This window comes from Pteronotus mesoamericanus, unplaced genomic scaffold (assembly GCF_021234165.1).
Source record: "Pteronotus mesoamericanus isolate MK-2021 breed Mesoamerican mustached bat unplaced genomic scaffold, CSHL_Meso_final scaffold_705, whole genome shotgun sequence".
Lineage (NCBI taxonomy): Eukaryota > Metazoa > Chordata > Mammalia > Chiroptera > Mormoopidae > Pteronotus > Pteronotus mesoamericanus.
This window is the reverse complement of record NW_026555326.1, coordinates 7,531,114-7,546,627: the sequence shown is the minus strand read 5'-3', so window position 1 is coordinate 7,546,627 and position 15,514 is coordinate 7,531,114.

Here is a 15,514-nt window from a genome sequence, read left to right as displayed (position 1 = left end):
GTTCTCCAGCAGAGAGGAAGAGGGGCCCCTACTAGAAGAACAGGCCAGCACTCCCTTATTATCCTGGAAATGCTGAGCACGGTGGGAAGGGTAATATAGGAGACTCCTAAGAAGGAAGCCATGATGTAGGCCAAGGCACCTGTTTCCAGACAGAGGCCACACCCTGGCCTCAGTTTCAAGAGTCCTCCAACCTTCACCCTTGGGGTCACTTAATCTCCACCTGTAAATTCAGCACTGTTCCCTGCCTGGAGCAGGAATGTGACTTATTGGTAATCTCATCCAGCTTGTCTCCCCCATGAGTAGGAACTCCCCTTTGGGAGAGACATTGCAGGCTTCTTCTTGTGGACCCCTATTCCAACACCAGGACCCTCTGCACACTAGGCATTTAGCCAACCTTGCCCCACTGCATCTCTCTGCATATCTGTTGAACGTTAGCACTTCTTTTAGCCCAGATGCTCACTGAGTCGGCCTGGAGCACAAAAATGGGAGAACACACTAAGGAGGAAGTCTTGGCCAATAGAGATAAGAAGACACAGTGAGATCCCCCGGTGGGAGTCTGGTGATCCTAGTGACAGTCAGTGGTGATCCTAGTGACATCTGCCTCTTCAATGGTTCTGCAGTGAAGGAAGCTCTAATTTCCTGTGTGATCTAGGGAGAGTCACAGACTTTCTGAGCCTTATCATTCCTTCCACACTGTAGGGAGGTGAATCCTTCCTTTGGGAGAAGTAAATCTCTTTTTTACTAAAGTAAATCCCTCTGTCTCCCTGGAAGCAAAGGAGAGAGAGGGACACATGAAGAGTTCTTTTTCTTCTGTGTACCTCCAGAGGATACAGTGCAGGGGTGTTTCCCAGGCAGGTTTGAGATGGTCAGACCTGGTGTGGATACTCAGGATCACCAGTAGGGGGAGGCAGTCATCTGCCCTGGCTGAGACCAGGGCTGGGACCAGGCCTAGGTGTTAAGAAAGCCCTGCCTCAACAACAGGTGTTGCTCCAAGAAAAGTGTGTCTCTTGCAACTCAGAAGAGACACCCAGTCCCCAGAGGTCTAAAATTGATTATAGTGATTACTTAAAGCCAGTCACCATTTCCCACCATCTGACTTCCTCCAGGTGCGTGTGTCGGTAGAAATCCTTGGAGCCAAAGTTGTTGGTGAGCCCTCTAAATACAGGAAAATGCTTATGTTTGTCTCTGGACTTTCTCCTCAGTGGTGGGAAGGGCTTCTCCTGCAGCTAAGCAGGACATGTCCTGTGCTTGAAGAGGGTGCTGCCTGTGCTGTGGAAGGGCCCAGAACCAATCGCCTCTGTGTATAGCCCAGAAGGGAGTTGCTCTGTAGGCCCTGAAATGGGGAGGACCCACTCCTGAGATTGCCCCTGGAGGCAGCACTGCCCCATGTCCCTGCAGCAACCCCGCCCTGTGTACTGCTCTCCAGGCCACTGGGGTCCATAACAGAGGAAGTCTCCACTCACTTCTGTGGCCAGAGGAAAGGGGATGAAAGGTTGCAAAACAGCCTTTAGGTTCTTGGTCAAGAAGGCAAAACAAAGTACAAAACAAAAGCTCAGCAAGATCACTGTCTTACCCAGAGGCAAGTAATTGCTTAAGTCAGATCAACCAGCCTAGGCTCTGTCACCCACTGAGCCCCAAGAATGGATCCTGTTCAGGTAGTGGTCAATCTGATAAGGGCAGGTGTTGAAGCAGAGCCTCTCCTCCAGCTCCCGGCCTGAGGGAGAAATGTTGTCCTCCCCACAGGGAACCACAACAGAGACACTACTCTGCTACTCCTGCTACTCCAACTAGGATGATTCAGGCTTGTTGAAAGGGGCCTGCAGCCATACTGGCAGAGAGGATGAACTCAAACTGAGAAGGAGACCAAGTGCAGGGCCCTTCCTGCTGTCCAGTTAGTAGTTCTCTTCTTGCTTCCTGATAGCCCAGAGCCCCCATTTTAAACACTTACTGAAGTGCCACCATGTGACCATCCTTCCCAAACTGGGGTGCAGCCATGCCTAGGGTTGTTGGGAAGATGAGACGTGAAATGCAAGATGTCTGATGCCTTGCTCAGCATGTGGGAGGACTTGATAAATTGTAACTGTTTTGTTATCATGGTAGTGATGCAGGTTTTACGAACTTAAAGTTTAGAGATCTTGTCTATGTAACTATGGAGTAACTAGGGTGTACTGATGACAAGACCATATACATGGATTACCATTAGAGCCCATGATGGTGAAGATCAACTTCACAAACAGGGTGATAGTGGAGGTTTCCTACAGGCATTTGAACTAGATCTGCTTGTGTCCTTCCTGTCCTGTGCCCTCCCGCAAGTCAGTGTCTGAGATGTCGCTGGTCCTCCTTTTCAAGTGTCCAGTCCAGGCAGAGCATGGAGGCTAAGAAAAGGGGAAAGGGAGGAGGACACCCTATAGAGTGATCTGCTCCCTGAAGCCCCCCAGAATGTTTCTAGCCTGGAGGCCTGAGGGCCCCCATGGAGTAGGGAGATTTTGGGATGGGTGAATGGAGAAAAGCCTGGCTGGGCAGGGAACTGAGACCCTTCCGAAGGGCTTTTATTCTCCCCAGTGGGCCCCTCCCAGTGTCTCTACACTCTCTGTATACAAACCCTTGAGAGAAAACAGAAGTCCCAAAGCAGGTCTCCTCGGGGATACCCAATTCAGGCACAGCCCCAGTAAAACACACTCAAGCCTGCTCCCCATCCCAACTGCAGCCTGAGCCTGTTGGGGGCAATGGAAGTGGGCACCAGCCTGAGGCAGGCAGGACAGTGATGACCCCCGTGCTCATGGTGCCCAAGACAGCTTCCAAAGTCCTCCCAGGACTGTCCCCTAATCCCTGCTCACAGCAGTCCTGAGTGGGGAAAGCACAACAGAGTTTGTTGTTACCTGTTTTATTTTGATGAGGATTTTTTGTTTTGCATTTAAGAAATTTTTATCAATAACTCTTAAACCAGAGTCCAAAGTGCTTGTTTGAGCATTTAATTACAAGTCTACCAAATTCTAGGTTGCATTCAACCATCTCAATTGCCTAATGCTGTGAATTTTGTGCCTTCATCATTCTCACACGTGCAGTGCTCTGGCTCTGGGGAACGGGGAGTCTATGCTGTGGTACAGACTCTACACTTGACCATTTGGGCAATGTAAAAATTTGCACCAAGCTCAACATGGAGACCACTGTCTTTGCAAATGAAAGCATTGGAATTTAAGCTTGGAGTCAAAATGGAAGATTTTCTTCAGTATATTTTGGAGTCCTGAGCAAAAGCTTTCACCACCACACTGTGCAGCCCTCACTAATGCTGGTGATACAGAGGCAGCAAAGAAATGTGGTTAGAGCACAGGCTTCAGAGCCAGGCTGCTGCGTCCAAATCCTGGGTAGGACAGTGACTTGGGCCAGTTACCTCACTTCTCTGTGTCTCAGCTTCATCAGCTCTAAGATGAGAGAGCAGACATTTAATTTTAATATTTTTATTGAGGTACACAACATAATGATTTGATCCTGGTATATGTGGTGAGATGGTCAGTACATTAAGTCTAGTTCACATATATCAGCATACATAGTGACAAAAATATTTTTCTTGTGATAAAGATTTTTATGATATACTCTCTTAGCAACTTTCAAATATGCAATACAGTATTATATACTATAGATACCATGCTCTACATTATTATATCCCTAGAACTTACTTACTTTATAACTGAAAATATGTACCTTTTGACCACTTCACCCATTTTGCCCATCCCCACCTCTGACAATCACCAATCTGTTCTCTATCTATGAGCTTGATTTTTTGTTTTTTTGTTTTTTTCTGTTAGATTCCACATATAAGTGAAATCACACAGTAGCAGATGTTTTTATTCCCATTTTACAGGTGAGAAAACTGGGGCCCAATAGGGAAGGAACCATTTCCCTTACTCTAAAGTCGTGTGGAGAACAGAATTCAGCTGTCTCCTTAGGTAGTGAGGCTCCTGCCCTCCCCTGCTGAGCTGGAGATCCAAGGAGGACAGCTTGGCTGATGTGCTGGTTCAGCTTAGCTGCCACTTGAGATATGCCAAATCCTTGTACTGCAGAGTGCAGGTGGGTGCCCAGTGTCCTCACCCAGGCCCTGACTGCTGGAATGGGCTCAGCCTCAGGAAGAGCTGCCGGAAACATGAATTTCCCTTCCACAGGGCACAGAAGGAGCTAGTACACCCTCAGGGATGAACTTTCCCTTTGTGCAAATCCCTGTGAGTCTGGGTTTTACCTGTTTCACTGTCCCTCTGTTTTTATGTTTTTCTCCAGGGATGACAAGGGGGATAGATGGTAAAAATTTCTCTGCTGGGGCCCTAGCTGGTATGGCTCAGTGAGATTGAGCACCTACCTGTAAACCATAGGGTTACTGGTTTGATTCCCAGTGTAGAGCACATGCCTGGTTGCAGGCCAGGTCCCCAGCAGGGGGCGCAAGGGATGCAGCCACACTTCGATGTTTCTCTCCCTCTCTTCCCTTACCTAAAAATAAATAAATAAAATCTTTTAAAAAAAATTTATGAACTGGGGATATGGAAGGAGAGCTTGGCTGGACTCCACTGTATATCAGCTTTAATTCTATGTACTATTTTTAGTAGGTCTGCCCCAGCTGGGGCCTTGAAGATTATCATGGTTAAAACCTACATTTGATAGCCCTATCTGTCCTTCTGTCTCTGTCCCTGTTTCTTGTCTGCCTTTGTCTCTCTCCATACATACACACACACGTGTGTGTTTTTTTCATGTGTATATACTCATTATATATCTATGGAGAGAGAATTTACAATGTACATGTAGATATAGAAGGTCTGTCCAGAAAAAGTCCAGCCATTGTTAATATAACAAGAACGGCTTGTGCGACATTGATGTAACCTGTCAGCCAAGGAAAGTGGACTGGAATGCACTGCATGAACAATGATGAGTTCACTGTACTAGTCAGTAGGGGCAGTAGACACCGTTGAATGAACATGTGTACAGTGTAACTGTCGCATTCAAAATGACTGAGTAAAGAAACCAATCCACATCAAATTTTGCATTAAGCTTGAACATTCCTCCATGGAAACTATTCAGATGATTCAGAAGGCTGCAGCTATGGGCAACTGGTGACTGGCAGCTTCATCATGACCCCACTTATGCATCACATCTTGTGCAGAGTTTTTTTAGCGGAACATCAAATTGCCCAGGAAACTCAGCCCCGCTACAGCCCAGATTTCGTGTCCTACCACTTCTGGCTTTTTCCAAGACTAAAATCACCTTTGAAAAGGAAGAGATTTCAGACCATCGATGAGATTCACGAAAATATGACAGGGCCGCTGATGGTGATTGGGAGAACTGTGTGAGGTCCCAAGGTGCTTCCTTTGAAGAGACTGAGGCATCATTGTTCTATGTACAATGTTTCTTGTATCTTGTATGTTCATCAGTAAATGTCTCTATTTTTCACATGACATGGCTAGATACCTTCTGGACAGACATTGTATATTTCTGTCTTTCTCTGTCTCCATTTTTCTCTACTAATCTGCTTTGAAGGATGATGGAGCTGGAAGGGCACAAGGGATGGTCCTTGAACCATTGTATGTGGATCAGGTTTTCAAATAAAATTTAACTTCTCACTCCACTGGGTAGTCAGTTCATGCTCAGCTTAGATTTAGCAGTCTCCGTATTTCCTCCTTTGGCCAAACTCACATCTTTTGTGTTGCAGTGTAAACTCTTGCTGTGGTGTTCTCAGGGAATGATGATAAGACAGAGGTCAGATGCTGGCCCTGCTGGCTAGGTGGTAAAATTTGGTGCTTTATGCAACTAAGCCTTGCCAGGAGAAGGAGAGGAGGCAGGAGCGGCAGTTCAGGGAGTGTGGCAAAATGCTATCACTGACCTTAGTGAGACTCTGGCCAAGTGCTGTGTATATTTATAGACATGACCCTCCTCCCCAGGAAAGTACTATTTCCTGGAAACATACGCATGTTCTCATGTCTTACTAAATTTCCCAGGTAGTATCATCCTGAAACAGGGAAAACTATGTCCTCTTCTCCCTGGCATCTACCCACAAGGAAGATCTTTGGAAAAATAGATCTGACGGCTTCTCTCCCCCTTGAAAACCTGCAGTGATGTCCCCTTGCCCTCAAGGTAAACTCTTTCCCAGGCCTGCCTTACTATTCCAGCCCACCTCTGACTTCCCAGGCCTCCTTACACACCTCCCAAACCAAAGTACCATACTGCAGTTCTGAGTGTGCCAGACCGCTTTTTACCTCCTGGGCCTGGTGCACATACTGTTTCCTTGGACTCTTCCCACTGGGCTGGCTAACTGTTTAGTTACCCAGTCCTCAGAGGGCTTAGGGTTCTGCACACCTATCTCGCTATTGTTACTTCTGTTCATATGTTTCCTTCAAGGTCAAGAACTGTGTCTCACTCATCTTTGAATCCCTAACATTTAGTCCAGTGTCTGATGCAGTCAGTGTAGCTGTGCAATGGAGAATTGTCAACTAAATACATGTGAGTTTTACCATGTAGCTGCTAAGAGCTCAGGGTTTGCTTTAGGTAAAAGATTGGGTTTAAATACCAGCTCTACAGCTTCTAGCCACAAGATTTTCCAAGCTACTTAGCCTCTCTAAGTGTCAGTTTCCTAATCTGTAAAGTAGAAAATAACAATAGAACCTCATTTGTATGGTTATTGTGAAATTTTAGTGATACTGCATAGAAAGGATTTCACATAGCACCTGGCACATGCACATGTAATTTTTTCTCACAGCTCACATTTTGCTTATCAGTAAATTCTGTAAGCTCTTCTTATAAAATATCCAACCATTTCTTACCTTCTGACTGCTAACAGTCCAATCCAAAACACCATTATTTCCCAGAGACATACATACATGGATGACCTTCTACCCGGTCTTCCTGCCTCCACGCTCATCCTACTTCAGCTATTTTTAACACTGCTGCCAGAAGCTATCCCTTAAAAAATGCATGTCCATCAGGTCACTCTTCTGCCAAAAATTCTCCTTTGGCTTCCCTAGCTCACTGAGAGTGAAAGCCCAAGTCCTCACTATGAGGCCCTTTCCTCTGAGGTCCTTTCCGATCCATCCCTTTTACCTCTGATCCCTCACTTTCCCCGTGTTATCCCACCAGCACCACCCTGGCGGGCGACATGCTATAACTCAAACTCACCATATACCTCCTGGCCCCAGGACCTTTCCACTTGCCATTTCCTGGGCTTGGCATTCTATTCGCCTAGAAATTCTCACACCTCCCTTGCTTACTTAAAGACTTCGCTCGATGTCACTTTCTCCATGAGTCCCTCCCTGGCCATTCCATCTAAACTTTCAGTAATATGCTCACCATTGACACTTTCTATCCCATTTCCCTCTTTATAAGCCTTTATCATTAATAGAAGTATATACCCTCTTTAATAATCTTTATCATTAATAAAAAAATATATTTTATTTATTATCTTGTTCACCACTGTGTCCCTCCAAGAGAGGAGGGGTTTTGCCTGTTTTGCTCACTGTTGTACTCCACCATCTAGACTAATGGCCAGCACAAAGTAAGTGCTCAGTAAGTGCTTTGTTAAATAAATAAGATCATCCCAGGAAGTTTTGCTAATAATGGAGTCCATTTCCACTCCATTATAAGAGCTTGGTGCCGTGACTGCAAAGGTGAGGGTAAGGAGGAGAGTTCAGATTGCTATACAAGACTTGGACAGCAGCATCTCCTCACTGCCCCTGGGCTGTCAGTACTATGACATGACTCAGGAGGCAGAACCTCAAGCTATGCACTGTCCTGAGACTGGATTTTCCTCTTCTTCCAGTGCAACCCAGCTGTATCAGTGGAGGATGGGGCTGGGGACTCCAAGCTCCTCCTTTTATCTGGACGGAATGGGCAGTGGGCTGGGGCCTGGGAGAAGAGGGAGTAGCATGTGAACATGCCCTACAGCTAGAAGGAGAAGTGACACTACCTATAGATGCCCTTTGTTCAGTTTTCTTGGGACTTCCCACACAGTCTTCCTAGTGGAAAAATCAGTGCCATCCTTCTTGCTCTTGGTTTTCATTTCAGAAAACAGTGCTCCTTAGAGTGAGTTTGTGGTATCATGTTTCTGAGCCAGACTTCAGACCTGATAAATTGGACTCTCTGAGGATGGGCCTGGACATCTGCATTCTATAGGCCCACCAGGAGATCCTTCATTATACTTACACGAGAGCCACCCATCAGATGGTGACTTCCTTGGGACAGGGATTGTGGCCTTCTCACATTCCAACTAGCCTGTCTGAACTCCCACTCCCTCCCCTGCTTCATTTTCCTGCTTAATATTTATCCCAAGACACTCTTACATAGCACATAGTCCACTTATTTATCACATTTATCCACCTCCCCCTACCCCATCACACACAGCAGGAATGGATTTCTACTTTATTCACTATTGTATCTTCAGGCCCTAGAAGTGACAGTAAGCCACATAAGCATCTTCTGCCTTTTGTCCCGATATTGAGCCACTTTGCACACAGTAGGGACACATTGCAATGGAGCCTAAGACAAGCTGCACACTTCCCTTCTCCCAAGACTTTCTCCCTTTTGCCTTTACAACTCCTGTCCATCCTATGGCCTCCTTCCACCCAGCAGGCCTTCCTAGGCTGCACTAGGCCCGACTCCTCCTTCTCTGTGCTCTCAGGAGCACCAAGGGCTTATTCTATCATCTGAGGACTCGATGGCCAGGAGGGCTGCTGCATGGTCAGTGGGCCCTTAGCAAAAATTCTTCTTGCCTCCCTTCATGGAGTGCAAGTTTGCTGACCATACGGATCCCATCTTATTCACCTTTATTTGCAAATATCTAGAACATGGTAGGTGCTCAATAAGTCACAAGTCTGTGGCTTTAGGAAAGAAAAGCACACAGAATACAGTTATAGTCAGGGCTTGGTATATGCTAGGGCTAGAAGGGGCTCTACAGGCAGGTTTATTTTAATGTGAAGTTTAAATGTGGACTGAGGGACTACACAACAAGTGCCTTGATGTTGGAGCTAAACTGCCCACATTTTCCCTCTCACTACTACCTCTGGTAACCATAGCTTATATTTATTGAGTGTTTGCTGGGTGCTAAATTCTAGTCTAAGCATTTTGCAAGGATTATCTCATTTAGTTCTCACAACCTTTTGAGATAGGGACTATTTTTATACATAGCACATATATATTAGGGCCTGTGCAATTTAGGAGGTAAAGGCTATGACGTGGCTGTTGGGGAGGCCAAGCACTTATGCTGAGGGGTAAAAACATCAGGAAAAGGGATTTCATCAGCATGGAAACCCCAGGGACACCTAAGGTAGCCTGAGTTTTTCAGAGCAGAGAGACCGAGTTCCATTTCTATCATGCCTTCAATCTTGATACCATGAGTTCTCAGGAATGTCCTTTAGGTTTCAGTATCTAAAAGTTTAACCTTCAGAAAACCAACCTAGGATTCAAAGATTCCACCTTTACAAACATTTGTCTCATATGCTGGCCATTTTTGATCTTTCAACCAGCTTTCCTCCCATTTGAATTAGGAGTGAAATAATTATGAAATCACCATTACCTGTCCTTTTGCCCACCCCCACCCCTACTACCACACAGAAATCTTCCTACAAATGGATCCTGCCCTCTTTTACTTTAACTCCCACCAGAGTGGGAGCCCCTACAGGATGGGGCCATGTCTATCCAACCCAATGGGAGCTGTATGCACCTTCCTGCCCACCTAACCCATGACTAGAAACTGCTTGTAGTCCTCTGGTGAGCCCTCTGCCCCACTTCCAAGCCCCTCCCTCTGTCCTAAGAATACTCTCTCCAGGCTCCCAGCTGTGAGTGACACCTCAGATATAGGAGAACCAGGTGCTCCTGAGTAGAAAGAAGATGGGAAGTTGAATTATAACAGAGTATAAGAAAGTCAGAAAACAGGAGAAGTTGGACAAGGCAGTAAGCCCACTCCCTACCTCCCAGCTCGGAGTCCGGGTCATTAGACAAGGTCTGTAAATAATATCTGAGTGGCCTCTGTAGCTTTGTTTAAACCATGACATTCTGCTCCCCAAATAGATATTAGCTCTCTCCTCCAAGCATTCCATGGCCATTAGGGGATGGACTAGAACCTGTACATCCCATTCAAGATACTGCAGAGCCAGGACCTAGGGCATGAGGACCCCCAGCTCACAGGCATATGGTGGGGCTCTGCTGAAGATGTGGTAACTGTAGCCTTTGCAGCCTGTCTATGTCCCTGGGGCACTCAAGGTTCCTGTTTTCAGTAGTTCATAAGAATGACAAATATTGCTGTATTTTCTCCCTGAAAATAAGCAGAGACTCAGATGCTCAGGGGACAACAGAGCGGGCTCAAAGGAAATCTGTATTTAAGTCTTACATAAATGTATACATTCATCCCCACCCTCCAAGCCATGTTTTGGGTCTCCCAGGAAGACTGAGAGTGGACTGTGAGCAGATCCTGAGTACTTGCTGCTGGAAATCACTGACAAGAGGCAGAGTGGAGGAGACCATGGCCAGAGCCTCATGGATGTGCTGCTGGGCTCTCTGTCCCTGTTATAGTGTCTCCCCCAACCATCGCTATCACCCCCACCCTTATATCATCTGCCCTCTCACCCTTTTTGCTCCAATAATCTCTCTTCCCTTTGCAGGCACAGGGTGACTGATGAATCTGCCATCTGCTAACTTCCCAAGTCCAGGTCTCTGTGCCAGGCTAAGCTAAACAACTTGAGTAACAGATAAGATTCTTGGTGCCATTAAACATGCACAGGCTGGAGCGTGGTGCTCAGTTGCAGAGAAACTCACTGGCTGGTACCAAGGAGGCAGGGAAACCACAGCAGTGGGGCCATTAAAAATGAATGGGAACCGACCCCTCTGAGAAGGGGCTGTGTCTCTTAAAGCAGCAGTTCTCCCACTGGCCACAGGGAGGGAACAGAAAGACTCAGAGAAAGCCAGCAGCATGCAGACCCTGCGCAGTTTTCAGAGTGTCAACTACTCGTGCCCTTCACAACCTGTCATTTGGGTGGAAAAGAGCATGGGCTCCAGAGTCAGGCAGACTTGAATTTGAGTTTCAGCTGGACCCCAGAGTATGGCTTCAAGCACCTGAATCTTAGTTTCTTCCCCTTGTAAAATGGGCTTAGTATTTACTCTAATGGTTCCTAGAAGGATGAAATGAATGAAATAGCATATATAAGTTATATAGCACAATATTTGTCCAAGAGAGGTGATTTTTGAATGTTAGCCTCCCCTCCCCTTCTTCCTAAAAGAGGGTGAGTGTCTTCCCAGATTGAAGTCTCCTCAGGGAGGTCCTCTCTGCCCCAGGGGCTTCTGGAGACCCTGGTGTCATTACTGGTTTGCTTTTCTCCCCCCGCCAGCCCCCCGCCCACAAGATGGGAAGCAACTTGAAAACAGTCATCTGGGGCACCATTGGCTTTCCAGCACCCATCTCAAGGTCTGGCATGTAATAGTTGCTTGGAAAATGTTGAATTGAACTCAACTGAAAATAATAATAATAATAAAAGCCTTTAAAGAATGTAAATGAGACCAAAAAAAAAACTGAAGATAAATGACTAAAGATGGAAGGAATAGAGGTAATTTTGCACAGGGAAGTTAATCACAGCCTTTCCCAACCCACAGGGACCTTAGCTACAGTTTGCCCAACACCTTCACTCCATTATCAAGGCAGGCTGAGAACCCCCAACTTAGTGGGAGAGCTCTGCTTCCCAGCTCCATGCCAGAGAGCTGGGGCTAGGACCAACAGGTTGTGCCCCCTTTCCTGTGAGCAGGGCAGGACCATGCTCCCTACTGAGATGCCTAGCAAGCTTTTGTGTTTGACCCCTAGTCACACAGACTCAGCTTGGGGTAAACCGGGACCCAGGTGATTCTCTGAACATCCAGGCCAGCAGTGCCACCCTGAGGCGCCTGCAATTTCTTGTTTGAAGGCTAGAAGGGTGTTCGGCTCTTCCATTAATAGTGTCATGTACTTCTTAGACTCTGGGTGGGACTGTTTGAAGAGGGTAGAGGATGAGCTCCTTCTCTGTATGGTGTCTGACCCAAATAACCCACCAAATCAACCTGTTATTAAGTCACCTTATCACTGTGAGACACTGAACTCTGCCCCCATTGAACCACCTCTCAGGTTCCCCAGCCAACCCCACCCCGAGCTGGATGGGACCCTCATCACTCCTGAGTAACCTGCTGGAAGGGAGTCAGGAGATGGGCGATGCAGCTGACCTCTCTGATAAGACCTTTATAGCCTAATCTGTGGGATTGATGTGAGGGTTAACTAACAATAAATGTACAAGTTCTGGGAGATAAACAGTATCATTATAAAAAATATTTGGCAGGTGAGGAAATTGAATAAATCAAGTCAGTGACACTTGGCCAGGCAGATTTGTTATGCTTAATAGCTTCTCAGACCTTCCACTCCTCATCTCCAGATTAGATGTTATCATCCCAATATTGGTGGAGAATGGCTGGTATGATCTGATGGGGTTTCCATCCACAAGGAAGGAACTGAGCATTCTCCTCTTGCTGAACCTGGAGTTCAGAAGCCACAAGAAATATATATACATATACATACATTCATATATATATATGTGTGTGTGTGTGTATATGTATATATATAAAATACAAGGTGTGTCCAGAAAAAGTCCAGCCATTGTTACTATAACAAGAACAGTTTGTATGACATTGACATCACCTGGCCGCCAAGGAAAGTGGACTGGAATGCACGTGCATGAACAATGTTGAGTTCAGTGTACTCGTCAGTGGGGGCGGTAGACACTGTTGAGTGAACGTGTATACTATGTAGTCGATGCATTCAAAATGAGTGAGTTATACTGTGGTTTCTCTTCAGATCATATAAATCTTTTACCTTTTACAAAATGAGGAAGTAGAACAACAACTCTGCATCAAATTTTACATTAAGCTTGAACATTCCTCCACAGAAACTATTTAGATGATCTAGAAGGCCACAGCTATGGGCAACTGGTGATTGGCAGCTTCATCACAACAGTGCGCCTGCTCATGTATCATTCTTGTGCAGTTTTTTGGTGAAACATCAAATCACCCAGTGACTCAGCCACACAGAGCCCACATTTGGCATCCTGCGACTTCTGGCTTTTCCCAAGACTACAATCACTTTTGAAAGGAAAGAGTTTTCAGAACCTTGATGAGATTCAGGAAAATGTGACAGAGCAGCTGACAGCAGTTGGAAGAACTGTGTGACGTCCCAAGGTGTCTACCTTGAAGGAGACTGGGGCATCACTGTCCTATGTACAATGTTTCTTGTATCTTCTTCAATAAATGTTTCTATTTTTCATAGTACATGGCTGGATACCTTCTGGACAAACCTCATATATCATTTATATATGCCAGCCTGATTCAAAGGTGTCCAAACCAGAGAGAAAATCCCCTACTCTACGTAGTGGTAGAGAAATAGACTGAAAGGCTTCTTATATAAGGTCTTTCTCATGATAACTCACTAGGTACAATCAATCCTATGTGATACATACTTTTTAATTCCCATTTGATGGATGAGGAAACAGAGGCACAGAGAATATTAGGTAGCTTGTTCAAACTCAGATTTGAATCTAAGTAGTTTGACACAGCAGCCTGAACCACTGGCCCCTCATTACAAAGAGAAGACCACCTGGGGAGCTTTCCAGGGGAGTAACTCTTGTTACAATGACCAACACCATGGACATCTCTCTGGACCTTCAGAGGGAAATTCAAAGCCTCTCTTCATCCTGGTTCTAGGTCTGCTTGATAAGCCAAAACTGGAAATATCCAGTGTCTTCCAGAATGTTCTGTTCCCTGGAGTAGCAGGGTATTTATCTATCCAGGGCTTCCCACCTCAAATTTTCACTTGTCCACTGACAGTAGTGGCCAAGGCTAGGCAACTTTTAGATTGAAAGCTGCCTGGCATGCCTGCCCTCTGCCACACCTCTGAGAGGCCAGCCGGCCTGGGGAGGACAGCCTGCTGGGAGCTGAAAACCTGAGCCCTTTGTCCTCCTCTGAAAGGAGCACAAAGCTCCAGCCCCCCTCCTCAGGGTTTGGCTCTGCTCAGTTCTCTAGCTCCTTCTGCAGATCTTTTGAATGCCCGGTGAATCCAAAATTAGCTTGCTTCACCAGAGGAAAATACACAAAACCCATCTATCACCAGAGAGTGATTTGTCTACAAAGTCTTATGTGGTAAAAATAAAATTTTGCCCCAAGAAGCCATCTGGCTGTGTGCTCTCTCCCAAGTACACACTGAAATGCAGTACTCTTATTGTTTCCTTGTGTTGTGGGGAACAAAGAGGTACCAGCCATGGATCAACAGGAAACAAGCTTACACTCTCCTGATGCTAGGAAGAGGGCAGAAGCAGATAAGTACACAAACCTTAGAAAATACTGGATGTGATTTTCCACACCCCCAAACACAGGTACACCTCGTTGGGGTGCAATTTGAACAAGCAAGCTCTGATGAGGCAGAGTGGGGTGCATTTAGCTGCCAAAGGAGGGGAGACTTTACTTGGGTTTAAAAAGGCAGGGCCTCTTGAGGAGATGGCAGCTGGTGGTCTGTAGGGGTGGCAGGCACTGTTTACAATGCACCTTCATAACCACATCTCATTTTGTCTTGATGCCACCCTGTAAGCAGGCTTCTCCACCCTCATTTCTCAGATGAGAAAACTGAGGCTCAGAGAGGCTCAGTTTTCTCATCTGAGAAAAACTCAGGGCTTCTGACTCATGTTCTTTCCCTTAGGTGGCAGTTTGCCTGAGGAAGTCTCCAGAATTCTCTCTTCAGATTGTCAGCTTCACGAAGGGAAAACCTTGACTTCTTCTACAGAGGCAGCATCCTCCCAGCCTGTGCAAAGTCCACTGCAGAGTCAAAGTCATGGTGGTAAAAGTGAGTGTGCAGGGGCCCCATTGATGAGAGCTGGTGGCCGGACAGCAGCAGGAACATCCAGGAGCAGTAAGGGACTGAGTTGAGCACAGATGTCCTACTGAGGACAGGTGTGGCTCAGTGGCAAGAGCGAGTCCCAGGGAGAAGGGTCTGCCACTGTGGCCAGGAGCAGGGTCAAGCCTCAGAGGAGCCTGGCTGTGTGCCAAGGTTTCTACTCACCAGATATAAGGATGAGATAAAGCCTGCTTTTCATTTTTTTATTGTATATTTTTCATTCCCCTTTATCCCCGATATCCCCTTCCCTGGCCCAGCAATCATTGTCCACATCCATGAGTCCTTTTTCCTTTTTGTTTGATCCCTTCACCCCCTAACCCTCTCCAAGAGCTGTCAGCCTGCTCTCTCTCTATGAATCCATCTCCATTTTGCTTGTTAGTTCACTTTGTTCATTAGATTCTACATATGAGTTAAGTCATATGGTATTTGTCATTCTCTGGCTTATTTCACTTACCATAACTTTTTCCAGATCCATCCATGCTGTCGCAAAGGGTAAACCTTTCTTTTTCTTTTAAGGCTGAGTAGTATTTCATTGTGTAAATGTCCCGTAGTTGTTTTATTCACTCATCTACTGATGGACACTTGGGCTGTTTT